The sequence below is a fragment of the Typopeltis vanoorti genome, chromosome 20 (genome assembly GCF_054136105.1).
Source record: "Typopeltis vanoorti isolate ZY-2024b chromosome 20, IOZ_Tvanoo_1.0, whole genome shotgun sequence".
Taxonomy (NCBI): Eukaryota; Metazoa; Arthropoda; class Arachnida; order Uropygi; family Thelyphonidae; genus Typopeltis; species Typopeltis vanoorti.
In genome coordinates, this window is record NC_143568.1 from 3,716,734 (window position 1) to 3,734,846 (window position 18,113).

The 18,113-nt window shown below is 36.2% G+C and overlaps 1 protein-coding gene across 1 annotated transcript in view; it reads right to left on the minus strand.

The window, feature by feature from the left end:
* The window catches only part of yip2 (yippee interacting protein 2), a 139,580-nt gene extending 132,187 nt beyond the window's left edge, over positions 1–7,393 (minus strand). Inside the window, exon 1 of the mRNA XM_090410759.1 lies at positions 7,096–7,393. The gene's annotated coding sequence lies outside the window, so the exon portion shown is untranslated. The remainder of the gene's footprint in view (positions 1–7,095) is intronic.
* Between the last annotated feature and the right edge of the window lie 10,720 nt (positions 7,394–18,113).

Sequence of the window (18,113 nt, forward strand, 5' to 3'; positions counted from 1 at the left end):
TGGTTCATAACAGTTGGTGGATTGAGTGGTGGAGAGAGTTGTAGAGTAGCTACCCTCCCTCAATGAGTCTTTGGACTCCCTGGAGGTGTCACATAACAATAATAATATTATACTAGATAGAGAACGCTTGGCACTAAATCATTAGTGCAAAGCACTACTATCTCTATACAGGTATCCCTCGATTAACGCGGTTAATTAATCCCTTGATGCTACCATGTATATCAAAATCGCTTTAATCAAATCTAATAACCAATGGTAAAAATTACAATTCGTCCACGATCGATTACTGTATTAATAATTTGTTTTATATGGTATTCTTTTAGGAAAGATAAAAAATGAATGCAAAGTAAATGTTTAATAAATGCTTGTACCTATATTATTCACTGCAATTTTTTTTATCAAAAGAAGTTATCAAGAGTCGTTTGAACAGTTTTAGTTTTTTTTCTTATCGGCATAAATTCTACGATAACAAGCAAAATGACTCTTAGACCTCGGCAAACAAGCAATAAAACATAAAGAAAAAACACTGCAAATATAATACATGATGGTACAAATTAAGTGGATATTGAATCCAACATTATTTCAATATAGAAACTAGAAGAGTTTCGTGCCGAATATATAAAAACTAAAAGTTTCGGCGGATGCAAGCATAAGCAACCTTATGGGCAACTCGTAGTAAAGGTGGAGTACGCTCCAGATCACTTTCCTTAGTATTTTCCATAATGTAAAGCACATCTCCTAGAGGACATGCATGATAAATAAGCTTTTGCTCCATTTATCATACATTTGGCTCTATTTTTCAGTTACAATCTAGAAATTATTGAACAAAGAATAATAATAATAAAAAAACTAAACCATACTATACTGACATTGAAAGTCACGGAATCTCTCAGATACAATTTACTGTCAAATATCACAAACCTTTACATAACATGTTAAACCAAACTGAACAGCAAAAAACAGTGTGGAATATCACTCGTAACATATGAAAGCACAGTACGCATGACCTCCAAGCGATACACTGAATTGTGTAAGAATATTGATATTAAACATTTTGCATGTATCTGTCAGATCAGCTGAGAGCTCCGCAGAGTTAAAGGCGCGTTAATCAAAACTTTTGCTGTGTGTATCAAGGGATTGCCGCAATTAATTTCGCCGTGTTAATCAAATCCCGCATTAAGCAAAACCACGTTTAGCAAGAGATACCTGTACTTTTGTTTCTCTAGTGTGTCATATTCTTTAAAAGCTAAGCAATAAATATCTTTTTTATGATTTAGTATTTTTGTGTTGTAATACCATAAAAAAAGTCATGAAATGAAATATATGCAAGGAAAAAAAAACTTGTATTGAATGTTTCATAATGATAGAAGTTTGTTAAAGTGGTAATTTTCTTACTTTTTTTTTTATTCATTAAATAAAAATGATAAATGCAAGCAGGTGACTAATACGTTATTAACAGACTAAAGCTGCATTAGTTTCTATAATATTTTGATAGAAATTTAATTAAAATTAAGAATTAGATTAATGCAAATCAACTAGCTGTATAGATCTGTTCTCATGTGTTGAGTATATGTGTAACATTCTTGGCAGATCATAAATTGGAGCATTGTTAACACTGATTTGATTGGAATAATAGATAAAGCAACTAAGGCCATAAGGCTAGTATGTTTGTCAGTTGCATGTGTTCTTTGGCTGGCTTTCTGGATATTTTTATTGCATGAAGATTCCACCATGGCATGGATATATGTAAAAGCCTGCTCTGGATAAGCTTTAATAGCTCCATGAGTTTATAAGGCTTGTCTCAAAAAACAACTTTCAGAAAAAAAAAAAAAATTGCTATCCCTCCATACAGAAAAGACTAACTCCTTCAAATGAAAATCTTAAGGATCTTCACATCCTATATAGGATTCAAGTCATCTTTTCAACCAAATGATGTTGTCAGAACCAACTGAGTTAGCCGCCACGCAATATATAGTAAGACCTGCCATTCATTTATTCATATGGAATTCTCCCCCTTTTCTCCCCTGTCCCTTTTTTATTTTTTGATGGGTTGAGTCCCCCTCATGGAGGGGTTTTTGTTAAAATCCAAGTATTTATGACAAGATCTGTGTTCATAAGGCCAGTTTGCTTGTTCTGCAGGATGAAACACTAGAGTTTCCAGGTGAAAAAACCCTCTACCTCATTATGAGACTGACTAACTCATCTTTAGTCAAAAGATGACCAGATAAAGGTTCCTCACGTTATGGACAGGAATTGAACCCAGGTCTTTCCGACCAAAGAGCTTCATCTATACCCACTGAGCTATGGACCTGTTATTAAGCCTATGCAAACAGGGCATATGCTTAGGACAACAATTACCAAAGAACAAGGAACTACCTTTAAGCTTTTAAATTAGTTTTATTAATTATACTAAAGTCAACACAAATTCAAAAAAAATAATAATAATAAAATACAACTCTGAAAACATAGTTATATTTTTATTTTTTGCAATAAATAAAATTCCTTTTTAAAGTTTTTATTTATTTTATTTTCAGTATATAAGATAAGCATACATAATGAAATATTTCAAATTCTACTGCCAGGATAGAAACTGATATTTTTATTCAAAGAAACATCAAATTATTTGATGCATTATCTGGGTGAATAAAAGCCACTGCTCATTTACCAGTCTGAATCATATAGTATGCATGGATGTTTGTCAAATCCTGCCAAAGACAAGCTTATCTTCAAATACTTCAAAATATATATATCAATTTATTTGAATAAATACATTTAATTTTATGCTACAGAATGTTAGTCAAAAATTTTAAAAATACCTAACATTTTTTATTTAAGAGGATACAAAAACAAATAGCAAACTTATGTCCTACTATATAACTATCCACAATCAGTTTTAATGATATTAGTCATCTGCATAATTATGTGTCCTTAACTGACCTGAAAAAGCCTCAAAGTTAAAATCCAAGGCCTAAATTTCATTATCAATTTATCTGGCTAAAAGTACATACTTCAATATAACCTGATTTGAAAATGCACATTCATTTTCAAAGTTGCAAACAAAAGAGAATCCCAAGCAGTTTTTTTGATATGCTGCAAGTAAAAGAAAAAATGTATACAGCAGAATGATTTTAAGGAATGCCGATGGTAGGGAGGTAACTCTAATCTCTAATCAGTTGATATAGTGGAATTACTGAGTGAGCACTTTGCAAGAGTATATCATCAAGGTGGTGACATTGAAGGAAAACCAACAGCTTATACGGGAATTGTGGTGAATGAGGTGGAGATGAAGTCTATAACAGAACCTTAATGCGAATACATCTGTGGGATTGGGTGGTATACCAGCTCTTGTCGTATGTGAAGTGGCGAAAGAATTCTCAGTGCCCTTGACCATTTTGTTGAATTTGAGTCTCGGGTCTGCGTTAATCCCAAGGGGGTGGAAAGAGGGGAAAATAGTTCCACTGCATAAAGCAGGTTCCAAGATTAAGTTTTAACTTTTTATTGTATTAATTTTTTTTTTTTTTTTTTTTTTTTTTTTTTTTTTAGGAAAGTTATTGACCTTTTTAGTTATCTTACACCAGCTACTTAGGTGGCGCTTTTTGGAATTGTCAGTTAATGTTTAATTTTTGTGCCTAATTGTACTGAAGATGCCTGTGACACACGGGCGAAAATTATACCATTAAATAATTTTTCTACGTGAGTTTTTCCGTTATATTTTTATGTATAGGTTCCAAGATTGCTGTTGTAAATTACCAACCAATCAGTATATCAGGAACCGTTGTCAAGGTCTTGGAGAAAATAGTCAAGAGGAAAATACAGGATTGGATAGATGAAAATGGGATACTGTATGGGGGACAGCATGGTTTTGTGAAGGGTAGATCATGCCTCAGTAACTTGCTCACGTTCTATAACACAGGGACGGCTGAACTGGATAAGGGTAACTGGTTTACAGTGATTCTACTGGACCTTGCTAAGGCCTTTGACAGGATACCACATGGAATTTAATCAGTAAACTGCAGCATATGGGGATGGATGTAGGGTTGGTGAGATGGATAGGAGGGTGGTTGATGGAGAAATATCAGAGAGTGGTTTATTCAGAAGTAGAGTCCAAAAGACAGCCTGTGACTAGTGGTGTGTCTCAGAGTTCTGTTCTTGGACCCTACTGTTTAATTTATTCATTAACGATATAGGAAAGGATCTGAAAGGAACAGTTCATTTGTTCGCTGATAATGCAAAGTTGGTTAGGGCAATAATGAATGCAGATGATGTCAAAATTTTGCAGGATGATTTGGATAGATTCGAGGACTGGGCTAAGGAGAATGGATGCCAATTTAATGTGGCAAAGTGTAAGGTTATGCATTTTGGAGTGAAAATATTAGCAGCAGTATACCACATTGGTGGAACTGTCCTCCAGGAGATTGATGAGGCCAGGGATTTGGGAGTGTTGGTGGATAGGGAGTTGAAGTTTAGGGGAACACATTGCAAAAGTGGCTAAATCAGCTCATCAAATCACTTGGTTACCAAAGAATACTTTGACGAGCAGAGACAAGCAAGTTATTGTTCCTCTGTATCGAGCCTTGATAAGATCCCATCTTGACTACTGTGCTCAAATCTGGGCGCCAGGGTTTCTTCTTGATGGGGAGGAGGTGGAGAGGATCCAGAGGCAAGTGACCAAGATGATAGCAGGTCTATGGAATGAACCTTATGAGAACAGGTTGAAGATTTGTGGGTTGCAGAAATTGGTTGATAGGTGGAAAAGGGGTGATATGATTGAGACATTCAAATTACTGAAGAGTTTCTATAAGATTAATTCAGAGGATATTTTTCAGAACAGGACTGGTGGTGGGAGGACTAGGGGCAATCCATGGAAACTGAGCAAGGGTGTTAAAACTAGGTTTTTTACTTGGAGAGTGGTGAATGAGTGGAATAAGTTGCCAGAGTGTGTTGTGGGTGCCATGACTGTGATGAGTTCAAGGCAAAGTATGATAGATACTGTGTGAATGTTAAGTAGTTGTTTAGGGCTCCCTCGATGAGTCTAAGGACTCCTTGGAGTTGCCTGTAATAGTAATAATCATATTTTGAGACATTTACTTCAAAGTAGAAATCCAGTACTTATAATGCAATGGTTATATTTTTCAAAAAAAAAATATATATCTCCATGGGGATACTGAACAGTCGCCATAAATGATTTATCAAGAATAATTACACTTGTTTATTGCTACTAGTCATCTGCTTGCATTTCTAACTTCTATATAATGAAATAAACAGCAAGGAAAAAACTATCTGCATTGCCCTTTTTGAATTTTTTTTGCATTTGTTGGTTCTTTCACCCACATCCTGCATCACTTACATAATTTAAGAGCATGATGTTCTCAAGAATAACACCTACACATGCAGCAGTATATAATTGACTACAGCAATTTCCTCAAACCATTCATATACAGGATTAACATGGTAGTTTAAAGTCTCCGTAGCTTAGCTCAGTTGGTACAGACGAAGCCCTTTGGTCAGAAAGACCCGAGTTCGACTCCCCTCTATGACGTGAGGAACCTTTATCTGTCTCTTTCGACTAAAGGTGAGTTAGCTGGTTTCATATGGCGGTAGAGGGTTTTTTATCCCAGAAACTGGGGTTTCTCGTCTCACAGAACAAGCAAACCGGGCCTGTGAACACATATGGATCTATGGTCAAAAATACATACTTAGAAGTCCCTCATTGGAGGGCACAACATCCCCAGTCTTAAGGGGGGTGGAACCCTGCCACTTATTATGAAATCAGCTAATTCAGCTTTAAATGAAAAAAAATCCTTATAAAGTGTCTTCTAATACTGTCATGGGAACTGAAGTGTTTCCAACAGTTGAGACCACTCAAGTAAAAAGCTTACTTGAAACACTTAACACCCAAATGTGCCCATCATGTAGCACGACATTCACAAGACCACTTCTCACCATTTCACTGGTTCTGTGCCAAACAGCAACATGGATTCTTTCTTGTTTAATACTTATGGGCTAAATATAAAAATTTAGTGCATGAAGCTGTGTGGGAAATACTGCTTCAATCAGTATTTTTATTTTAAGTCTACCATGTCACATCCTGATCATGTTCCCAACTGTAGCTTTGTAAATGCTTAACTGCTGGCAAGCATTTTCTCCAACTGACATCAGATGTTCTGAAACACTGCAGTTTCTCCATGTCTGGCATACAAGAAAAAATTGACATATTACAGCCACAATTTTCTACAATTACTGTGATGACCATTGACTTTTGATATAATAATGCATGAACTTACACATTAATGGCCATTGTGCCAGCCACTCAATAAAGATCATGTCTGATCATATGTTTAACTTTTTTCGATAACTGAACGATAACATTTTTCCTAGGCAGCAGCATGTCTCCTGCTATATATCGAAAATAATTACGCCCATAGAGTCGCTTTTTTGTCGAAAGGATTGAAGTTTCTGAGGTGTCTCCTTAAAAATGAAATGAATATTAAAAATGAAAGATTACAGGCAAAAAATACTACTGGTGACGGTGGGCGATTGATGGCAAGTTGGATAAGTAGAGGAGACTATGAGTTGTGTGCCCTCCCACGATGAATCCAAGGATTTCTTGGAAGTGTCACGTAATAATAATACGGCAAGCATGACAGCTTTTTTTTTTTTTTTCTTTCTTACCGTGAAGTGAAATTTTTTTCCTTATAACTGACATGAAAAGTACAATTAATGCTAGAAGTACAAGACACATAATTTAAGAAGCCATGAAAAATCAATTATAAGTACGGAACAGACAATTCCCTTGGAAATTTCAACTTGTCTTTCGGCTTATTTGCTCGATTTTTTTAACACAAGTTCGAGAAGAATTGAGGCGTGGTTTCCAAAAACTCGACTCCATACTTCGAATTTTAAATCTCGATTTTTAGTTTATCGTTGAAAAGTGAATTAATTGTCTTATTTCTTTCTAATAGTCAGGGAGGAAAAGAATCCACTTAATTATGATTGTTATTCAAACAATTATCTTGCATCCTAAAGAAAAAAAAAAGAAAGAAACAATTTCCGCGTATGATCGACACATAATTAAATAAACTTAAGTCAACTGACCTCACACTCGTATAGACGGAACAGGAAAGCACTCCAGTCAAACACGTGAAATAAAAGCAGTACGAAAAAAATAAGGTGGCACTCTACATAATGAATTACTCTATTCGTTTTCAAGTTCATATCTTAAACCGAAAAGTAACAACTGTAGAAATGAAATTTCAATAGATTCTGGGGCAATTTTTCGATATTTTTTTACAATCACGGATCGTTAAAATTTAACTGAATAAAAAAATGAAAAAAAGTTTTCGTGATTTTTATCTCAATTTTTCCAGCCGTGATTGTTAAAAACTGACGATTCTGGAAATGAATCTCTATTCTTCCTTCCTCTTCCATAATATCAGACCTCCAGAAAAGAGATCTTATAAGCCTAGTAAAGAAAGAATACCATTATTAGCTGGATAACCAAAAGTATTTTTTTTTCTTTTTCTATCCTTTTTTTTTTTTTTTTAGGTATCTCATATTAGTCGACGTTTAGAACGGGCAAGTAGTTTTTTTTTTTTTTTCCTTTTTTCCTAGAAGAAAATTGTCATTTTTGTCCAACAACTTAAAAAAAAATCGACATTACAACTTCACTTTTTATGGATACCAGATGATAGCAGTTGCGTTCTTCACTATCATTACCGAAGTCTTGATCATTCGTAGTCCTGGACGGAGTAGGGAGAGCTGCGACCAATTTCTAAAATGTTAATTAAACCCCCGTTGAAGAATGAAAGGCACTAGAGGATATATTTTCATACCGATTATCAAGCGATATATTTTAAAGGATGCTCGGAAATATCCTTAATAGATTAAGGATATCTCAGAATTTTAAAATATAACAATCAGGAAACACAAAACTTGCATAAAGACTTCTCATGGAAAACTACTTTTTCACTTTAAACTGCTGTCTCACAACCATAGAAATGAATGCAAAATATTGCAGATTACATACATTAATATTATGCAGGCCGATTTGTATCCGTGACTAGTGAAAGTATGAGCTTCCGTAAAAAGTTTTGCATCATATTATTATTATTATTATTATTATTATTATTATTATTATTATTATTTTAACGGTGTCTCTATGGAGTCAAAAGACTCATCGCGGGGGACCCGACATTGACACACTAACCATTATTTACACAATACCTGTCATACCTCTCCTTAAATTCATTCACAGTTGAAGCATTCACAACCACCTCTGGCAAAGCATTCCACCCATTCACAACCCTCCAAGTAAAAAATCTAGTCCTAACACCCTTGTTAACCACACTCTTACACAATCTCCAGCGATGGCCCCTCGTTCTCTCACATCCTGCACTGGTCTTAAGAATATCATCCATATCAATCCTGTAAAATCCCTTTAACAATTTAAATACCTCTATCATATCTCCTCTCCTACGTCTATCAGCTAGTTTTTGGAGCCCACAGATCATCAATCTATCCTCATAGGGAACATCCCACAGACCTGCAACAATCTTTGTAACCTACCTCTGAATCCTCTCTACCAGTTCCGCATCACCAAGAAATCCTGGCGACCAGATCTGTGCACAATAGTTCAAATTCGGCCTTATTAATGCCTTATAGAGTAGAACAATAACTTCCCTATCCCTGCTTGTTAGTGCGTTCTTCAACAACCATGTAATTTGATGTGATGTTTTGGCAATCTTTGCAATATGTCCTTTAAACTTAAGTTCTCTGTCCACAATAACTCCCAAGTCTCTTGTCTCATCAACTTCCTGCAGTTCAGTTCCGTTAATATAGTAAACAGCATGCGATGTCATCCTCCCGAAGTGCATCACCTTACACTTAGACACGTTGAACTGACAGCCATTTACCTCAGTCCATACCGTCAGCCTATTTAAGTCATCCTGTAAAATATCCACATCGTTTGAATTGATTATCGCTCTTCCCAATTTTGCATCATCAGCAAACAAGTGAATATTTCCATTCAAGGTATTTTCAATATCATTGATGTACAAATTAAACAATAAAGGACCAACAACTGAGCCCTGAGGTACACCACTAGTCACTTGCCTTTTCTTGGACTCAGTTCCTCCATAAACCACTCTTTGATATCTGTCCACCAGCCATCCTTTAATCTAAATCACCATCTTCGGATTCAAACCCATTTGCTCTAATTTATGTAACAGAGTTCCATGTGGAATCCTGTCAAAAGCCTTTGCAAAGTCAAGCAGTATCACTGAGTAAGGATTTCCTTTATCCAACTCCACTGTTACTTTATTATAGAACGTAAGCAAATTACTTAGGCAAGACCTACCCTTCACAAACCCATGTTGCCCCTTATAAAGTATCATATTGCTGTCCACCCAGTCCTGAATTCTAATTTTAACTAATTTCTCCAAAATCTTAACCACCACTCCAGATATATTGATTGGTCTATAATTTGCAACCATAGTCTTAGAGCCTCCCTTGTGCAATGGAACTATTTTCCCCTCTTTCCACTCTATTGGCACTTTACCAGAACTGAGGCTTAAATTAAACATCCTGGTTAGAGGAGTTGCTAATTCTTTTGCACATTCTCGTAACACATGGGCCGATATGGCATCTAACCCAATGGCAGTATTAGCATTAAGGTTCTTTAATATATTAAGCACCTCAATCTCAGTCAATGGCACATATGACACTGCACTATCACTATGAAGATGGTACACTTTCGCGAAATAATCACTAAGCAACTCAACTATTTGATTAGCTTCAGTAATTTCCTTACCATCAACACTTTTTAAAGTAATCTTTCCATGGATATTCTTCCTTTTACTAGCCACATAGCGAAAGAACTCTTTAGGGTTTCTTTTGGATTCATCAACTAGCTTCCTCTCATAATTAGCTTTGGCTTTCCTTACCATACAGGTTACTCTCTTTACCTGTGCTTTATATTGCTCGTTGGAACGCTCATCACCTTTTTCTTTATACGTCTTCCACAACCTTTTCTTTATCTGCAACTCTGTTTAATAGTATTATTCATCCATTTTACTCCTACTTGATTTCTCCTTCTGACTCTGAGAATACAGTCTGATACAGCTTTCTTCAAATACTCCTTGAGAATCTCCCACGCACCATCAACATCTCTCCCCTTGAATTTCTCATGCCATAATACAGCTGAAAGCTGACTTCTCAGCTTGCCATAATCACCAGCCTTGTAATTCCACATATACCCATTCTTAATAAAATATTCACCACGTCTTTCAATCTCCCAGGTCAAGACCACATGATCGCTTTCCCCAAGTGGAGACATTGTAACTAAATTACTTATTGATATGTTCTCCGATGTTATGACCAGATCTAACACTCTATAATCTCTTGTCCCTTCCATCACATGCTGTCTCAGGTAATTATCTCTTAACAATTGTATAAACTCTATTTCCTTTGTTCCTTGTGACCATTCTTTCCCCCATTCTATGTCCCCAAAGTTAAAATCCCCCATAATAATTACTTGACCTTTACTCATCGTGCTAATTTGCCAATACATGCTATCTACATTCTCCCTTATTCCCCTTGGATTATAGCAACAACCAATTACATATTTCGCCTTGTTAATCTCTACAAGCTTTAATGTTTCGTCTATCAATAATAAAACCCCTCCCCGCCATTCTGTCATCTCTGTCCTTCCTGAAAATACTGTGCCCCCTTACATTCAATCCCAATAACTATATCATTCTTGTTTAACCAAGTTTCGCTAATTCCTATAATTTTTGGCCATGTTGTACTAAGTAATGACAAAAATTCTTCACATTTATTCCTAATACTTCGAGCATTAGTATACATAAACTGCAATGCTCCCTTCTTCCAATGTGTGCGAATTACCCCATTCTGTATACTGTTAACATTCTGCGAACAATTAATCCCAGTTTCACAACGATTAATGACCTTAGTACTATTTACAGCTGACTCTATCACCTGCCTCCCTAGCAAATCCCATTTCCCTGTTTATGACCATTTACTCTGTCCTTTATCTATAAATGTTCCAAATGTTCCAAGCTCCTAATCCATTTAAGTGCAAACCATCGCTCTTAAAATACTCCTTCCTTTTATCAAACTCATCCCAGACATTCATAAAATGAATATTCAGTTTCATTTCTTTGCAAAACCTTTTACAGAATCTGGACACCATTCCATTTACTATAATTGCTCTTCTGTTCATTTCATCACAATCAAATCGTGGTAGCACACTCATGATCTTTCCACTCTCACTCTTTGCATTCATTGCTGTCATTAAATTCTTCAAATCCCGTCTTACAGAAAATCTTTCGCTACGTAGATCATTCGTCCCTATAACTGCAATAATCTCACTCACTCTATCTTTCTGCAATTTCACAGCCCCAGTTATATCCTTAATCTTTGACCCTGGATAACATGCTTTAATTACTCTAGCATCCTTCACACCCTTAATTATAGAATTCCCATACAGCACAACATCTTTTTTGCTTCTTCTTAACTTGACATCGTTTACTCCCACTGATGCTTGTTTTTGTTCCTGAACCTCTCTCACATTCTTTAGTATATCACTCAGTAATCTCTATGTATCTATTTCTGCACTATTTATTCCATGAACATATTCACTTCTGTCATTCTCATACTTTGTCATTCTTAATCCCCCCATACTTCCTATTCCATAAAAAACATTAGAACATATTTGGAATTCTGAAAGATAGATTATACAATTTGGTCTGATCAAAATTATAAAATATATTACAGTCATTTAAAAATGTCCATTCATTTGTTTCAGGAGAACTTGCACAACACAGTCTACTCCACATGCTTCTATCAGATACATTGGGATATGGCTGTATAAAACATATATGTTCCCTATGTGACTGATGGTAGCTAACTGCGAAGTCTTGATGATCACTTAAACTTGGGATATTAGTCAAACCAGATTTATCATCATATATTATATTAAAACTTCTGCGATCATACGAGTCACTTAATACAGGCAAAACATTTGATATATTAGAAGATGTGGAATGAACTGCACATACTTTCGTTTCTACCTTGACATCAGATTCAAGAGGGGATACTATAGAAACACAAGATGATAAAGATGTTAAGTAATCTGGATTGACATCCCTAGCAACCACAGAAGAAAAATGGCTGACTCAGATGACATACCCAAGATTGTGACTGGCAGGTGAGAATCAACCGTAGCATCAGAAACCGACAACACACCGGTATGCACATATTCATCTGAATTGATGAAAGGACCATCATCACCGCTAAAGACCGTGACTGGAAGGCGAGAATCAACTGCAGCATCAGAAACCGACAACACACCGGTATGCACACATTCACCTGTATTGATGAAAGGACTGTTGTCATCATTACCCAAGGTTGTGAATGGTAGGTGAGAATCAACTGTAGCATCAGACACTACACCCATATGCACACTTTCACCTGACAGTTGGCCCTCAGCAACCAAGTGAACAATGATCGGTTTCCCTGCTTCGTGACGATCATAATCTAAAGCTCTCTGCTGTATGTCTTCCAAGGAATCATTGTACTTATTAGCAACTTCCAAAAAATCTTTCATTTTTAGGAACTCTGCAGATTTTAACAATAATGGAAGCATATCCCATGAAATATTAATTTCACCATGGTACATATATTGGATCATCAACCTTAAGTCGTTGAACTTCATGTCATTTAATGTCACAACAGGATGACTACTTGAGTTCTCTAAAAATAAGCTGTACAGAAGAGTGCTGCTTGCAGATAGTACTATTTTGTGAGCCTTAAAGGTCATTCCTTCACACGATAATGTTACATCCACCAAACTTTCACTAGCAAGTAATTTATTAAAAACAGATAATATATTAGGTGTGTGATTGTGCCCTTTCAAACAAATTGTCTGTGATCTTGTTATCATATTGAATTCTGAAAAGTTTAAAATAAAATACTCATATTAAACAACATTAAACAATACCTAAGAAAATTTACATACGTTGCTTGAAATAATTATCTCAGTATTATACAGATTTCATTTAACCTCCAGTATATATGCTCAGAGAATGGCAGTATTAGGCTTAACAGCACGAACGCGATCACTATAAATATCATTCTCAAAATGTTTCATCAAACACGTCATTATATAAATAACCAAAAATATCTAACACAAGGATTTACATACGTAGCTACAAAGAAGGTTTAACAGCCATAAGCTGTCACAATAGTGAGATTAGGCTTAGCTGCAACGATGCATAATCACACAATCTGATACCAAATGCAAACCAATTATCAAAGGTGGTTCAACCAACCTAGAGATTTTTATTATTTAAAAAGGAATAAACCTATCGTTTACGACATTCATGAATTTTCGCACTTATGGACACCTATAATAACTGATCTCCAAATGGAGTAAGTGAAGTTCCTGTAGCCATGATTAACTTTTGAAGACTACTGTACAACTTCGATCCTTCAACCTTCACTGATCATGAACTTAAGATATTAAAGTACCAAGGCATTCTGGAGAGAGAGAGAGAGTATAGCAAAGAACTGCAGTCATCTTATTCGCCTAAATCAACAGTGTTATTGTTAGTAAAAGCGTAAATTCTTTTGTAGATTTTCGATATTATTATTATTATTATTATTATTATTATTATTATTAATATGTTATTAATATTATTAATATCAACTGATTCAGTTACCTCCCTACCATCGGCATTCTTTAAAATCATTCTGCCATGTACATTTTTCCTTTTACTTGCTACATATCTAAAAAACTGTTTAGGATTCTCTTTAGCCTGCATGGCCAATGTTCTTTCGTAATCCCTTTTTGCTGTTCTTGCCACACTCGTTACTCTTCTGGCCTGGGCTTTATACCGTTCATGTGCCTGCCGGTCACCTTTCTCCTTAAATTCCCTCCATAGTTGTTTCTTTTTTTGCAGCTCAAGCTTAATGGTGTTATTCATCCATTTAACTCCTACTTGATTTATTATTCGGACTCTAGGTATACAGTTAGCCATTGCTTCATGCATACACTTCTTAACTACCTCCCATGCACTATCGACTTCTAGTCCCTGCAGTTGTACATGCCATGGCACTGAACCAATCAAACTCCTAAGCTTGTCATACTTTCCAGCCCGATAATTCCACATGTACCCTGTCTTAATTGAAAATTCTACACCTTTAGCAACCTCCCAAGTCAAGACCCTATGATCACTCTCACCGATTGGTGGAAATGTGGTCATATTTGTTACAGCCAAATCCTCAGATGTAATAACTAGGTCAAGCACTCTCTGACCCCTAGTATTTTCCATTACATGCTGTCGCAGATAGTTTTCCCTTAATAACCGCATAAAATCCAATTCCTTCCTCCCGTGTGTCCTCTCCTCACTCCAATCATTGCGACCATAGTTGAAATCTCACATAGTAATCACCCTCATTTCACTCATTTCTTCTATTTGCTTGTGCATACTGTCACCACCATCTTTTCCATCACCTGGTCTATAGCAGCACCCAATTGCATATTTAGTTCTGCTAGCCACACTCTCACACCAAATGGCCTCAAATGTGCTCTTTTCTCTATCCTGCAATTCAACTTCTATTCTCCTTGGCTGCAGCTCATCAGCTATCATCAACAATACTCCTCCCCCCATTTTATTCTCTCTGCCATTATTGAACACACTATACCCATGACATTCAATCCCACTAGCTATATCATCTACAGTCAGCTATGTTTCACTAATACCAATAACCTGTGGTCTGGAAGTGCCAACCAAGGCCAAAAACTCTTCCTTCTTGTTCCTAATACTCTTCCTAATAATAAGTATAATAAAATTATACTTATTGTATACAGTACAAAGCTTTTATAAATATGAATATGCAAATTTTAACTAGATAAATATTTGTCGATAACACTTTTATATGCATGAGCAGAAATGTGCATACAATACAATACAATACAATACAATAAACAATACAGAAATATAGCACGAATTCAATAATAAAAAAAATAATAATAATAATACATTTTTATATAAATATCCATAAAAAAAAAAAATTATTATTATCAACAGGTCTCCGTGGGAATCATCATGGCAGGACCCACGCTCATATGCACAACTCATTGTTCCTCCACACTCATTGTCCCTGCAATCACCATGCTCACGCAATGCATTCCAATCACCCACCACTCTCCATACAAAATATCTATTCCTCACCTCCTTGCTTGCACCCACCTTATACAGCTTCCAGGAATGGCCTCTCATTCTCCCCTGTCTACAGATAATCTGTGAAAAATCTCATCCACGCAAATCTCGTAATTACCCCTTACTAGCTTATATGTATCGATCATGTCTCCCATCTTCCTTCTATCCACTAGACTCTGTAATTTGCATTCTCTCAATATGTCCTCATATTACACATTCCAGAGACCAAAAATCAACTCCGTCAATCGTCTGTGGACCCTCTCCAACATCTCATTATCCTTTTGAAAACATTTTCTTCTCGTCAAGGATTAAGTGCCTGTCCACCACAACCTCCTGACTTCTCGACACTCTTGCACATTTAGACAGTCTATTTGGGTACTCTTGCAAAGTTACATCTGCTCTACTTCTCATGACTCTCCCCAACTTTGCATCATCTGCAAACATCTATATATCCCCATATTAGGCCTTTCCAATGTCATTTACATACAAATTAAACAATAATGGCCCCTGGGGCAGACAACTAGTGATATATCTCTTCTAGGATATCACTCCCTCATACACAACCTACTGATACCTTTCGGACAGCCAGTCTCCAATCCAATGAATGAATGTACCCTCTAATCCTATGCTGTTCCCATTTAACTACTAGTTTGTCATGTGGCAATCTATCGAAAGGTATATGCCGTTAAAAACCGTATTTCACAATAACACTACAGGCACCTATCAAGGAAATAATTCAAAAATGAGAATATTAGAAATCTTCCAATCACTCTCAACTTTGTGTGCATTTTTTATGTTTTTCTTATAAAATAAGGAAAAATTGAGAGCATTTCGATTTCGATTCACTCAGCTTACACATTCTTGAACTGCACTCTTTTGGAAAAAAAATGGTATTCGAAAATCGCTGTCAGTAGAGGAATCTTCATGTGAACAAATTGTAAGTAAATTAACCAATCTCAATGAGCCTGTGTAACTCAGTGGATGTGGCATATGCATACCACGGCGCTTGCCCGCACGAAGGAAGACTTGATTTCCAGTCTAGTTGTCGACTAGAAGAAATTTTTCTAAGCCTTTTTTCGACCGCTTCCCTAGTTAGTCGATCTCTGGCTAGGACAAGCGGGTTTTTTCTCCTGAAAACTCGGGTTTTTCCTCCCGTAAACTCAAGAAAATCGACCGTAGCACCCACATTATTTCAGACATTAAATACGAGTGCGGCACTTGTTGAGCCGTCACTCTTCACTGCTTGCCGCTTAATTAGTGATAGCCTTCGGCCAGCTATCTCTGATGGGGTACCAGTGGAGATTGAACTGCCCACTCAGTCTCCAAAAGCTAGATAGGGCCATAAACGGCCACGCCCACAACCTATATATACGGGAATAAAAAGGCGTTAGCTGATTGATTTAACCAATCTCGTACACAGGTAGAAGGGTTTATCCCCTCTTGGAAATTTTTCTTTCTTCTTCTTCTTCAGGGAAGCATGCAGTTCATCAAAATATATTGGCAATTGGTGTTATTATTATTTTTTTAATATCGCCGTACCACATGAATCACCTTTTCCCGTCTTTAATTTTAAGAAATATCACGTTTAATGGTCTGAAATATTTGCTCAACTGCCTTATTTTAGGTTTTATTTCTGGGAAAATTTCTATTACTCCTTTAAGAAAATATTACTAATTTTATGGTATTTAGCCAATATTTATCTATATAAAACTTCAGTAATGCCCTAGAACCGAGTAAAAACCCAATGGCATTATAAAAACGGGAACTGCCTTATTTTATATTATCTAACTTTCAGATACTGATGTTAAAACTAATTTGGCATGTTCCTGTCTGGGGGGGGGGGGGGTAAATGAATGAGTGAGTTGAGTAAATGAAGTTATGCTACTCCACAAAAAGTCTCCAGGTTTATAATCGCCCTACACACGCGAATAATGAGAAGTTTTTATTAAGTGTTTCTAGTATTTATTGCTTTCTAAAATAATTTAAATAAATAAATCAGCTAATGCCTTTTATTCCCTTATAGGAAGTAAGCAAGACCTTTATACCCTATCTTTTGGAGACTGAGTGGACAGTTTAATCTCCACCGGTAGCCAATTAGAGATAACTGGCCCATATCTATCGCTAATTATAGACAGCCACCGATGAAGAGGCTGGCAAACAAGTGCTGCCATCTCTTGGTACCAAACCCTAACAGGATATGTTATTCTCTGAAGTAATGTCGGTATAGTATTACCACCGATGCGAGATCCTTCGACACTTCTGTGCATGTCAACAGAAGGAGAATCCATTCCGATAATAGGATAATCAATCTATTGTGGGATGAGTTGTTTATTATTACACGTTGGAAAATTAACTTCTCTTTTATGATTACTGTAATTTTTAAAGTGGTAACTATTTTGCTTGCATAACAGGGAAAATTTTACCTATAGAGCATGATTTCGCGTGTTGTTGAGTAATTCGCTCATTGCCTTATTTCTTTCTGCCCTTCAACATGAATTGACTTTTCTTGGCAGTCTGCCAACGACAGCGCTCCCTTCTGTGATCGGACTATATAGTATGCCCACTGTTTGTAGGTCTCTCCTTGGCATTTTGCCAAGAATATTCGATTCATGCTGAAGGGGAGAAAGAAATGAAGGATGTACGAATTGGGCGCCAACATGCAAAATCAGGCGCTTTCTTGTCTGTCGCTCTACTAGTAGTAACTTGATTTTTGTTGTTGCTTTTTTGCATTATTTTTTTATTATTAACTTGTGAGATGGAGCCAGTACAGTCAACAAGTTCTGTTGTTAAACGTTTCAGTAGCTCTTCCAAAAGAATATTGAATAATGTGCTGACATTCTGTGGTATAATATTCGTAGGGAATCAAAAGGT